Source organism: Leuresthes tenuis, unplaced genomic scaffold, assembly GCF_036924035.1.
Source record: "Leuresthes tenuis unplaced genomic scaffold, fLeuTen1.0.hap1 SCAF_11, whole genome shotgun sequence".
NCBI lineage: Eukaryota > Metazoa > Chordata > Actinopteri > Atheriniformes > Atherinopsidae > Leuresthes > Leuresthes tenuis.
The window spans coordinates 432,322-442,236 of NW_027325365.1; positions in this window are offsets into that span (position 1 = coordinate 432,322).

The window sequence follows — 9,915 nt, forward strand, 5'->3', positions numbered from 1 at the left end:
TAACATAAATGAACTGATTGTCTTTCGTAATTCCATTTTAATCTGATTTCTGACTGTTTTTATTCATCCAAACATTTTATTCCATTTGATGTTTTTCTCTGTGTGAAATAACTGAATTAAACTTTTTATGATCTTTTTAAAATGTTAGTATTCACCACTTCTCTCCTCTTTCAAGACATTAAACTCCATCATTTGTTTCTCTTATCAGTCATCTTGCATCTTGAGGATTGGAGGGGTATCTTTGGGGGTTTCGGGGTATCTTGGGGGGTTTCGGGGTATCTTTGGGGGTTTCGGGTATCTTTGGGGGTTTTGGGGTATCTTTGGGGGTTTCTGGGTATCTTTGGGGGTTTCTGGGTATCTTTGGGGGTTTCGGGGTATCTTTGGGGGTTTCTGGGTATCTTTGGGGGTTTCGGGGTATCTTTGGGGGTTTCTGGGTATCTTTGGGGGTTTCGGGGTATCTTTGGGGGTTTCTGGGTATCTTTGGGGGTTTTGGGGTATCTTTGGGGGTTTCGGGGTATCTTTGGGGGATTCGGGGTATCTTTGGGGGTTTTGGGGTATCTTTGGGGGTTTCGGGGTATCTTTGGGGGTTTCTGGGTATCTTTGGGGGTTTCGGGGTCTCTTTGGGGGTTTCGGGGTCTCTTTGGGGGTTTCGGGGTATCTTTGGGGGTTTCGGGGTATCTTTGGGGGTTTCTGGGTATCTTTGGGGGTTTCGGGGTATCTTTGGGGGTGTCTTTGGGGGTTTTGGGGTATCTTTGGGGGTATCTTTGGGGGTTTCTGGGTATCTTTGGGGGTTTCGGGGTATCTTTGGGGGTATCTTTGGGGGTTTCGGGGTATCTTTGGGGGTTTCTGGGTATCTTTGGAGGTTTCGGGGTATCTTTGGGGGTTTCTGGGTATCTTTGGGGGTTTCGGGGTATCTTTGGGGGTTTCGGGGTATCATGAGTTCCAAGTGAGGTCAGATTGCTTCTGACTGATTGTAGTGACTGAAGTTACCACCGGGGCTCACTCATTTTAAAGGCCAACAGTTCCTTACTCCAGTGGCTGTTCAGCTGATCAGTGTTTAATCCAAATGAATCTCAGCCTTCTGAACTGAAGCCCTACAGCTGATGTCAGGAGTCTCCTGGACCAACTCGAACATGAAAGGAATCCACCAACAGATTCTTTGGCTGAAGAACTGAGAACATGATGGATCACAACTCTTATTTAAATGTGTTTCTCTAACTTCACCAGGATGGAAGTATTGGAGGTGAAAGAGTACTTTGAGAGAGGCCTTAGAGCACATATGTCCAACTCCGGTCCTGGAGGGCCGCTGTCCTGCAGGTTTTAGATGTTTCCTGCAGGTTTTAGATGTTTTCCTGCAGGTTTTAGATGTTTCCCTGCAGGTTTTAGATGTTTCCCTGCAGGTTTTAGACGTTTCCCTGCAGGTTTTAGATGTTTTCCTGCAGGTTTTAGATGTTTCCCTGCAGGTTTTAGATGTTTCCTGCAGGTTTTAGATGTTTTCCTGCAGGTTTTAGATGTTTCCCTGCAGGTTTTAGATGTTTTCCTGCAGGTTTTAGATGTTTTCCTGCAGGTTTTAGATGTTTCCCTGCAGGTTTTAGATGTTTTCCTGCAGGTTTTAGATGTTTCCCTGCAGGTTTTAGATGTTTCCCTGCTTCAACACACCTGATTCAGATTAAATGGATGAAAGATTGTTACGTTCTGCAGCAGCCTGCTAATGAGGCATTGATCTGATTCAGGTGCGGACCGGAGTTTGACATCCCTGCCTTAGAGAGACATCTTCAGTTTCTCTTTGTGTATATCCAGTTTATCCAGGTCTGTTTCCCCTGATGTTGCACTGATGGAAAGGCTGATAACCTCATTGGTGGTGGATTGGTGCTCTCAGTTTGGAGGACTGGTGGGGATCTAATCTAACAGCAGCTGAAAACACTGTCAGGTAAGAGCAGATTTTCACCATCTGAAACAGCTCAGACCTCAAACTGGGGCCTTTTAATCTGGTTTGCTTTTGCATCGGATGTTTGTCACACAGGAAAATACCAAATGCTGTACACTGACCGGTGAGCTCTCAGTGATGAGGTCAGGACGCAAAAGTATTCATTTCCCTGCTGGTGTTTGTCTTATTTGTTGAATCACAACATGATGATTTAGGATTTTATGTATTTGACCTACTCAGAAAGCGCTAAATGGGCGAAACGTATAAAAGTCTTACAAACAGAAAGTGGAGCTGCGTTTGTTTTCCTTCGAAGCGTTCGGGTTATAAATGAAGATCTGGAGCTGACAGATATCCCACGAGTCATGGAGACTGTGTTAAAGTTGTTTTTCATATGTTACCCTCACCATGAGTTTGTAATAACTGTAACCATAAAGAGTTCACACACTTATCTTAACTCCTTCAGATGTACTTAGGTTTTACCCTGTAGACCTTTTCCACATGAGCTTTAAATGAAAGTTTGGAACCAAAGAGAACTTTTTAATCCGTGTTTAACCTGAGAAGGTGTGTTACTCCGAGAGGACAGCAGGTGGCAGCAGAGCTTCGTGTTTCACCTGAGCTCAGCACAACAAGCCTCACGTGCACAGGTGGCACCAGAACAACCAATTTAATGAGAGCACAACAGCAGAAACTGATTTAAAAGCATTCATTCAAAACCTTTAACAAAAAGAAAATAAAACAGTTGTAACTCTAATGGTCCCCGAGGCGTAAAGAGGAGAAGTGTCCCGTCTCAGTTACCTGTGTTGTCTGCACATTTGTTTTGTGAATGAGGGAGAACATGAGAAAAGTCTTCTGAGACCCACTGAAGCAGAGAAAAACGAATTAAAAAGGAGAGAAAGAGCTGCCAACAGGAACAGAGCTGGCAGCGCCATGAGGCCAAACAAAGAGGATGGATTTCAGAGTGAAGACTAAACCTTCCTAAATCAGTTAGTCCCGAGCCTTTCCTGACCTCTAATCTGCTCATCCGGCCTTTGAAGCGCACACTTCAGGGGGAGGAAAACCGATCAGCCAAATGTCCCACACTTAAGTGACAAAATGCCCCGAGGTGATGCACACACACACAGCTGGAGGAGGTGAAACACTCCTGACTTTGTGATGTGAGGACAGCTGCAGTGAAGAGCAGCTCCGTCTGATCAGACCCCTTCAGCCGAGTTCAACACAAGTCCAACACAAGTCCAAGACCAGATCAGAACAAGTCTGAGGACAGAGTCACGAAGAAGGAAAAACCTTCGTTTCACGGCCAGAAAACACGTCCGAGGGTCCCAGGGAGTCACGAAGAAGGAAAAACCTTCATGTCGAGGCCAGAAAACACGTCCGAGGGTCCCAGGGAGTCACGAAGAAGGAAAAACCTTCGTTTCACAGCCAGAAAACATGTCCGAGGGTCTCACGGAGTCACGAAGAAGGAAAAACCTTCGTTTCACGGCCAGAAAACACGTCCGAGGGTCCCACGGAGTCACGAAGAAGGAAAAACCTTCGTTTAACGGCCAGAAAACATGTCCGAGGGTCTCACAGAGTCACGAAGAAGGAAAAACCTTCGTTTAACGGCTAGAAAACACGTCCGAGGGTCCCACGGAGTCACGAAGAAGGAAAAACCTTCGTTTAACGGCCAGAAAACATGTCCGAGGGTCTCACAGAGTCACGAAGAAGGAAAAACCTTCGTTTAACGGCTAGAAAACACGTCCGAGGGTCCCACGGAGTCACGAAGAAGGAAAAACCTTCGTTTAACGGCTAGAAAACATGTCCGAGGGTCTCACAGAGTCACGAAGAAGGAAAAACCTTCGTTTAACGGCTAGAAAACACGTCCGAGGGTCCCACGGAGTCACGAAGAAGGAAAAACCTTCGTTTAACGGCTAGAAAACACGTCCGAGGGTCTCACGGAGTCACGAAGAAGGAAAAACCTTCGTTTCACGGCCAGAAAACACATCCGAGGGTCCCACAGAGTCACGAAGAAGGAAAAACCTTCGTTTAACGGCTAGAAAACACGTCCGAGGGTCTCACGGAGTCACGAAGAAGGAAAAACCTTCGTTTAACGGCTAGAAAACACGTCCGAGGGTCTCACAGAGTCACGAAGAAGGAAAAACCTTCGTTTCACGGCTAGAAAACACATCCGAGGGTCTCACGGAGTCACGAAGAAGGAAAAACCTTCGTTTAACGGCTAGAAAACACGTCCGAGGGTCTCACAGAGTCACGAAGAAGGAAAAACCTTCGTTTCACGGCTAGAAAACACGTCCGAGGGTCTCACAGAGTCACGAAGAAGGAAAAACCTTCGTTTAACGGCTAGAAAACACGTCCGAGGGTCCCACAGAGTCACGAAGAAGGAAAAACCTTCGTTTAACGGCTAGAAAACACGTCCGAGGGTCTCACAGAGTCACGAAGAAGGAAAAACCTTCGTTTCACGGCCAGAAAACACATCCGAGGGTCTCACGGAGTCACGAAGAAGGAAAAACCTTCGTTTAACGGCTAGAAAACACGTCCGAGGGTCTCACAGAGTCACGAAGAAGGAAAAACCTTCGTTTAACGGCTAGAAAACACGTCCGAGGGTCTCACAGAGTCACGAAGAAGGAAAGACCTTCGTTTCACAGTCAGAAAACACGTCCGAGGGTCTCACGGAGTCACGAAGAAGGAAAAACCTTCGTTTAACGGCTAGAAAACACGTCCGAGGGTCTCACAGAGTCACAAAGAAGGAAAAACCTTCGTGTCGAGGCCAGAAAACACGTCCGAGGGTCCCACAGAGTCACAAAGAAGGAAAAACCTTCATGTCGAGGCCAGAAAACACGTCCGAGGGTCTCACAGAGTCACGAAGAAGGAAAAACCTTCGTTTCACAGTCAGAAAACACGTCCGAGGGTCTCACTGAGTCACGAAGAAGGAAAAACCTTCGTTTAACGGCTAGAAAACACGTCCGAGGGTCTCACGGAGTCACGAAGAAGGAAAAACCTTCGTTTCACGGCCAGAAAACACGTCCGAGGGTCCCACAGAGTCACGAAGAAGGAAAAACCTTCGTTTCACGGCCAGAAAACACGTCCGAGGGTCTCACAGAGTCACGAAGAAGGAAAAACCTTCGTTTAACGGCTAGAAAACACGTCCGAGGGTCCCACAGAGTCACGAAGAAGGAAAAACCTTCGTTTAACGGCTAGAAAACACGTCCGAGGGTCTCACGGAGTCACGAAGAAGGAAAAACCTTCGTTTAACGGCTAGAAAACACGTCCGAGGGTCTCACGGAGTCACGAAGAAGGAAAAACCTTCGTTTAACAGCTAGAAAACACGTCCGAGGGTCTCACGGAGTCACGAAGAAGGAAAAACCTTCGTTTCACGGCCAGAAAACACATCCGAGGGTCTCACGGAGTCACGAAGAAGGAAAAACCTTCGTTTAAAGGCTAGAAAACACGTCCGAGGGTCTCACAGAGTCACGAAGAAGGAAAAACCTTCGTTTAACGGCTAGAAAACACGTCCGAGGGTCTCACGGAGTCACGAAGAAGGAAAAACCTTCGTTTAACGGCTAGAAAACACGTCCGAGGGTCTCACAGAGTCACGAAGAAGGAAAAACCTTCGTTTCACGTCTAGAAAACACGTCCGAGGGTCTCACGGAGTCACGAAGAAGGAAAAACCTTCGTTTAACGGCTAGAAAACACGTCCGAGGGTCTCACGGAGTCACGAAGAAGGAAAAACCTTCGTTTAACAGCTAGAAAACACGTCCGAGGGTCTCACGGAGTCACGAAGAAGGAAAAACCTTCGTTTCACGGCCAGAAAACACGTCCGAGGGTCCCACAGAGTCACGAAGAAGGAAAAACCTTCGTTTAACGGCTAGAAAACACGTCCGAGGGTCTCACGGAGTCACGAAGAAGGAAAAACCTTCGTTTCACGGCCAGAAAACACGTCCGAGGGTCTCACGGAGTCACGAAGAAGGAAAAACCTTCATGTCGAGGCCAGAAAACACGTCCGAGGGTCTCACAGAGTCACGAAGAAGGAAAAACCTTCGTTTCACAGTCAGAAAACACGTCCGAGGGTCTCACTGAGTCACGAAGAAGGAAAAACCTTCGTTTAACGGCTAGAAAACACGTCCGAGGGTCTCACGGAGTCACGAAGAAGGAAAAACCTTCGTTTCACGGCCAGAAAACACGTCCGAGGGTCCCACAGAGTCACGGAGAAGGAAAAACCTTCGTTTCACGGCCAGAAAACACGTCCGAGGGTCTCACAGAGTCACGAAGAAGGAAAAACCTTCGTTTAACGGCTAGAAAACACGTCCGAGGGTCCCACAGAGTCACGAAGAAGGAAAAACCTTCGTTTAACGGCTAGAAAACACGTCCGAGGGTCTCACGGAGTCACGAAGAAGGAAAAACCTTCGTTTAACGGCTAGAAAACACGTCCGAGGGTCTCACGGAGTCACGAAGAAGGAAAAACCTTCGTTTAACAGCTAGAAAACACGTCCGAGGGTCTCACGGAGTCACGAAGAAGGAAAAACCTTCGTTTCACGGCCAGAAAACACGTCCGAGGGTCTCACTGAGTCACGAAGAAGGAAAAACCTTCGTTTAACGGCTAGAAAACACGTCCGAGGGTCTCACGGAGTCACGAAGAAGGAAAAACCTTCGTTTCACGGCCAGAAAACACGTCCGAGGGTCCCACAGAGTCACGAAGAAGGAAAAACCTTCGTTTCACGGCCAGAAAACACGTCCGAGGGTCTCACAGAGTCACGAAGAAGGAAAAACCTTCGTTTAACGGCTAGAAAACACGTCCGAGGGTCCCACAGAGTCACGAAGAAGGAAAAACCTTCGTTTAACGGCTAGAAAACACGTCCGAGGGTCTCACGGAGTCACGAAGAAGGAAAAACCTTCGTTTAACGGCTAGAAAACACGTCCGAGGGTCTCACGGAGTCACGAAGAAGGAAAAACCTTCGTTTAACGGCTAGAAAACACGTCCGAGGGTCTCACGGAGTCACGAAGAAGGAAAAACCTTCGTTTCACGGCCAGAAAACACATCCGAGGGTCTCACGGAGTCACGAAGAAGGAAAAACCTTCGTTTAACGGCTAGAAAACACGTCCGAGGGTCTCACGGAGTCACGAAGAAGGAAAAACCTTCGTTTCACGGCCAGAAAACACGTCCGAGGGTCCCACAGAGTCACGAAGAAGGAAAAACCTTCGTTTAACGGCTAGAAAACACGTCCGAGGGTCCCACAGAGTCACGAAGAAGGAAAAACCTTCGTTTAACGGCTAGAAAACACATCCGAGGGTCTCACGGAGTCACGAAGAAGGAAAAACCTTCGTTTCACGGCCAGAAAACACGTCCGAGGGTCCCACAGAGTCACGGAGAAGGAAAAACCTTCGTTTCACGGCCAGAAAACACGTCCGAGGGTCTCACAGAGTCACGAAGAAGGAAAAACCTTCGTTTAACGGCTAGAAAACACGTCCGAGGGTCCCACAGAGTCACGAAGAAGGAAAAACCTTCGTTTAACGGCTAGAAAACACGTCCGAGGGTCTCACGGAGTCACGAAGAAGGAAAAACCTTCGTTTAACGGCTAGAAAACACGTCCGAGGGTCTCACGGAGTCACGAAGAAGGAAAAACCTTCGTTTAACAGCTAGAAAACACGTCCGAGGGTCTCACGGAGTCACGAAGAAGGAAAAACCTTCGTTTCACGGCCAGAAAACACGTCCGAGGGTCTCACTGAGTCACGAAGAAGGAAAAACCTTCGTTTCACGGCCAGAAAACACGTCCGAGGGTCTCACTGAGTCACGAAGAAGGAAAAACCTTCGTTTAACGGCTAGAAAACACGTCCGAGGGTCTCACGGAGTCACGAAGAAGGAAAAACCTTCGTTTCACGGCCAGAAAACACGTCCGAGGGTCCCACAGAGTCACGAAGAAGGAAAAACCTTCGTTTCACGGCCAGAAAACACGTCCGAGGGTCTCACAGAGTCACGAAGAAGGAAAAACCTTCGTTTAACGGCTAGAAAACACGTCCGAGGGTCCCACAGAGTCACGAAGAAGGAAAAACCTTCGTTTAACGGCTAGAAAACACGTCCGAGGGTCTCACGGAGTCACGAAGAAGGAAAAACCTTCGTTTAACGGCTAGAAAACACGTCCGAGGGTCTCACGGAGTCACGAAGAAGGAAAAACCTTCGTTTAACAGCTAGAAAACACGTCCGAGGGTCTCACGGAGTCACGAAGAAGGAAAAACCTTCGTTTCACGGCCAGAAAACACATCCGAGGGTCTCACGGAGTCACGAAGAAGGAAAAACCTTCGTTTAACGGCTAGAAAACACGTCCGAGGGTCTCACGGAGTCACGAAGAAGGAAAAACCTTCGTTTCACGGCCAGAAAACACGTCCGAGGGTCCCACAGAGTCACGAAGAAGGAAAAACCTTCGTTTAACGGCTAGAAAACACGTCCGAGGGTCCCACAGAGTCACGAAGAAGGAAAAACCTTCGTTTAACGGCTAGAAAACACGTCCGAGGGTCTCACGGAGTCACGAAGAAGGAAAAACCTTCGTTTCACGGCCAGAAAACACGTACGAGGGTCTCACGGAGTCACGAAGAAGGAAAAACCTTCATGTCGAGGCCAGAAAACACGTCCGAGGGTCTCACAGAGTCACGAAGAAGGAAAAACCTTCGTTTCACAGTCAGAAAACACGTCCGAGGGTCTCACGGAGTCACGAAGAAGGAAAAACCTTCGTTTCACGGCCAGAAAACACGTCCGAGGGTCTCACGGAGTCACGAAGAAGGAAAAACCTTCATGTCGAGGCCAGAAAACACGTCCGAGGGTCTCACTGAGTCACGAAGAAGGAAAAACCTTCGTTTAACGGCTAGAAAACACGTCCGAGGGTCTCACGGAGTCACGAAGAAGGAAAAACCTTCGTTTCACGGCCAGAAAACACGTCCGAGGGTCCCACAGAGTCACGGAGAAGGAAAAACCTTCGTTTCACGGCCAGAAAACACGTCCGAGGGTCTCACAGAGTCACGAAGAAGGAAAAACCTTCGTTTAACGGCTAGAAAACACGTCCGAGGGTCCCACAGAGTCACGAAGAAGGAAAAACCTTCGTTTAACGGCTAGAAAACACGTCCGAGGGTCTCACGGAGTCACGAAGAAGGAAAAACCTTCGTTTAACGGCTAGAAAACACGTCCGAGGGTCTCACGGAGTCACGAAGAAGGAAAAACCTTCGTTTAACGGCTAGAAAACACGTCCGAGGGTCTCACGGAGTCACGAAGAAGGAAAAACCTTCGTTTCACGGCCAGAAAACACATCCGAGGGTCTCACGGAGTCACGAAGAAGGAAAAACCTTCGTTTAACGGCTAGAAAACACGTCCGAGGGTCCCACAGAGTCACGAAGAAGGAAAAACCTTCGTTTAACGGCTAGAAAACACGTCCGAGGGTCTCACGGAGTCACGAAGAAGGAAAAACCTTCGTTTCACGGCCAGAAAACACGTCCGAGGGTCCCACAGAGTCACGAAGAAGGAAAAACCTTCGTTTAACGGCTAGAAAACACGTCCGAGGGTCCCACAGAGTCACGAAGAAGGAAAAACCTTCGTTTAACGGCTAGAAAACACGTCCGAGGGTCTCACGGAGTCACGAAGAAGGAAAAACCTTCGTTTCACGGCCAGAAAACACGTCCGAGGGTCTCACGGAGTCACGAAGAAGGAAAAACCTTCGTTTAACGGCTAGAAAACACGTCCGAGGGTCCCACAGAGTCACGAAGAAGGAAAAACCTTCGTTTAACGGCTAGAAAACACATCCGAGGGTCTCACGGAGTCACGAAGAAGGAAAAACCTTCGTTTAACGGCTAGAAAACACGTCCGAGGGTCCCACAGAGTCACGAAGAAGGAAAAACCTTCGTTTAACGGCTAGAAAACACATCCGAGGGTCTCACGGAGTCACGAAGAAGGAAAAACCTTCGTTTAACGGCTAGAAAACACGTCCGAGGGTCCCACGGAGTCACGAAGAAGG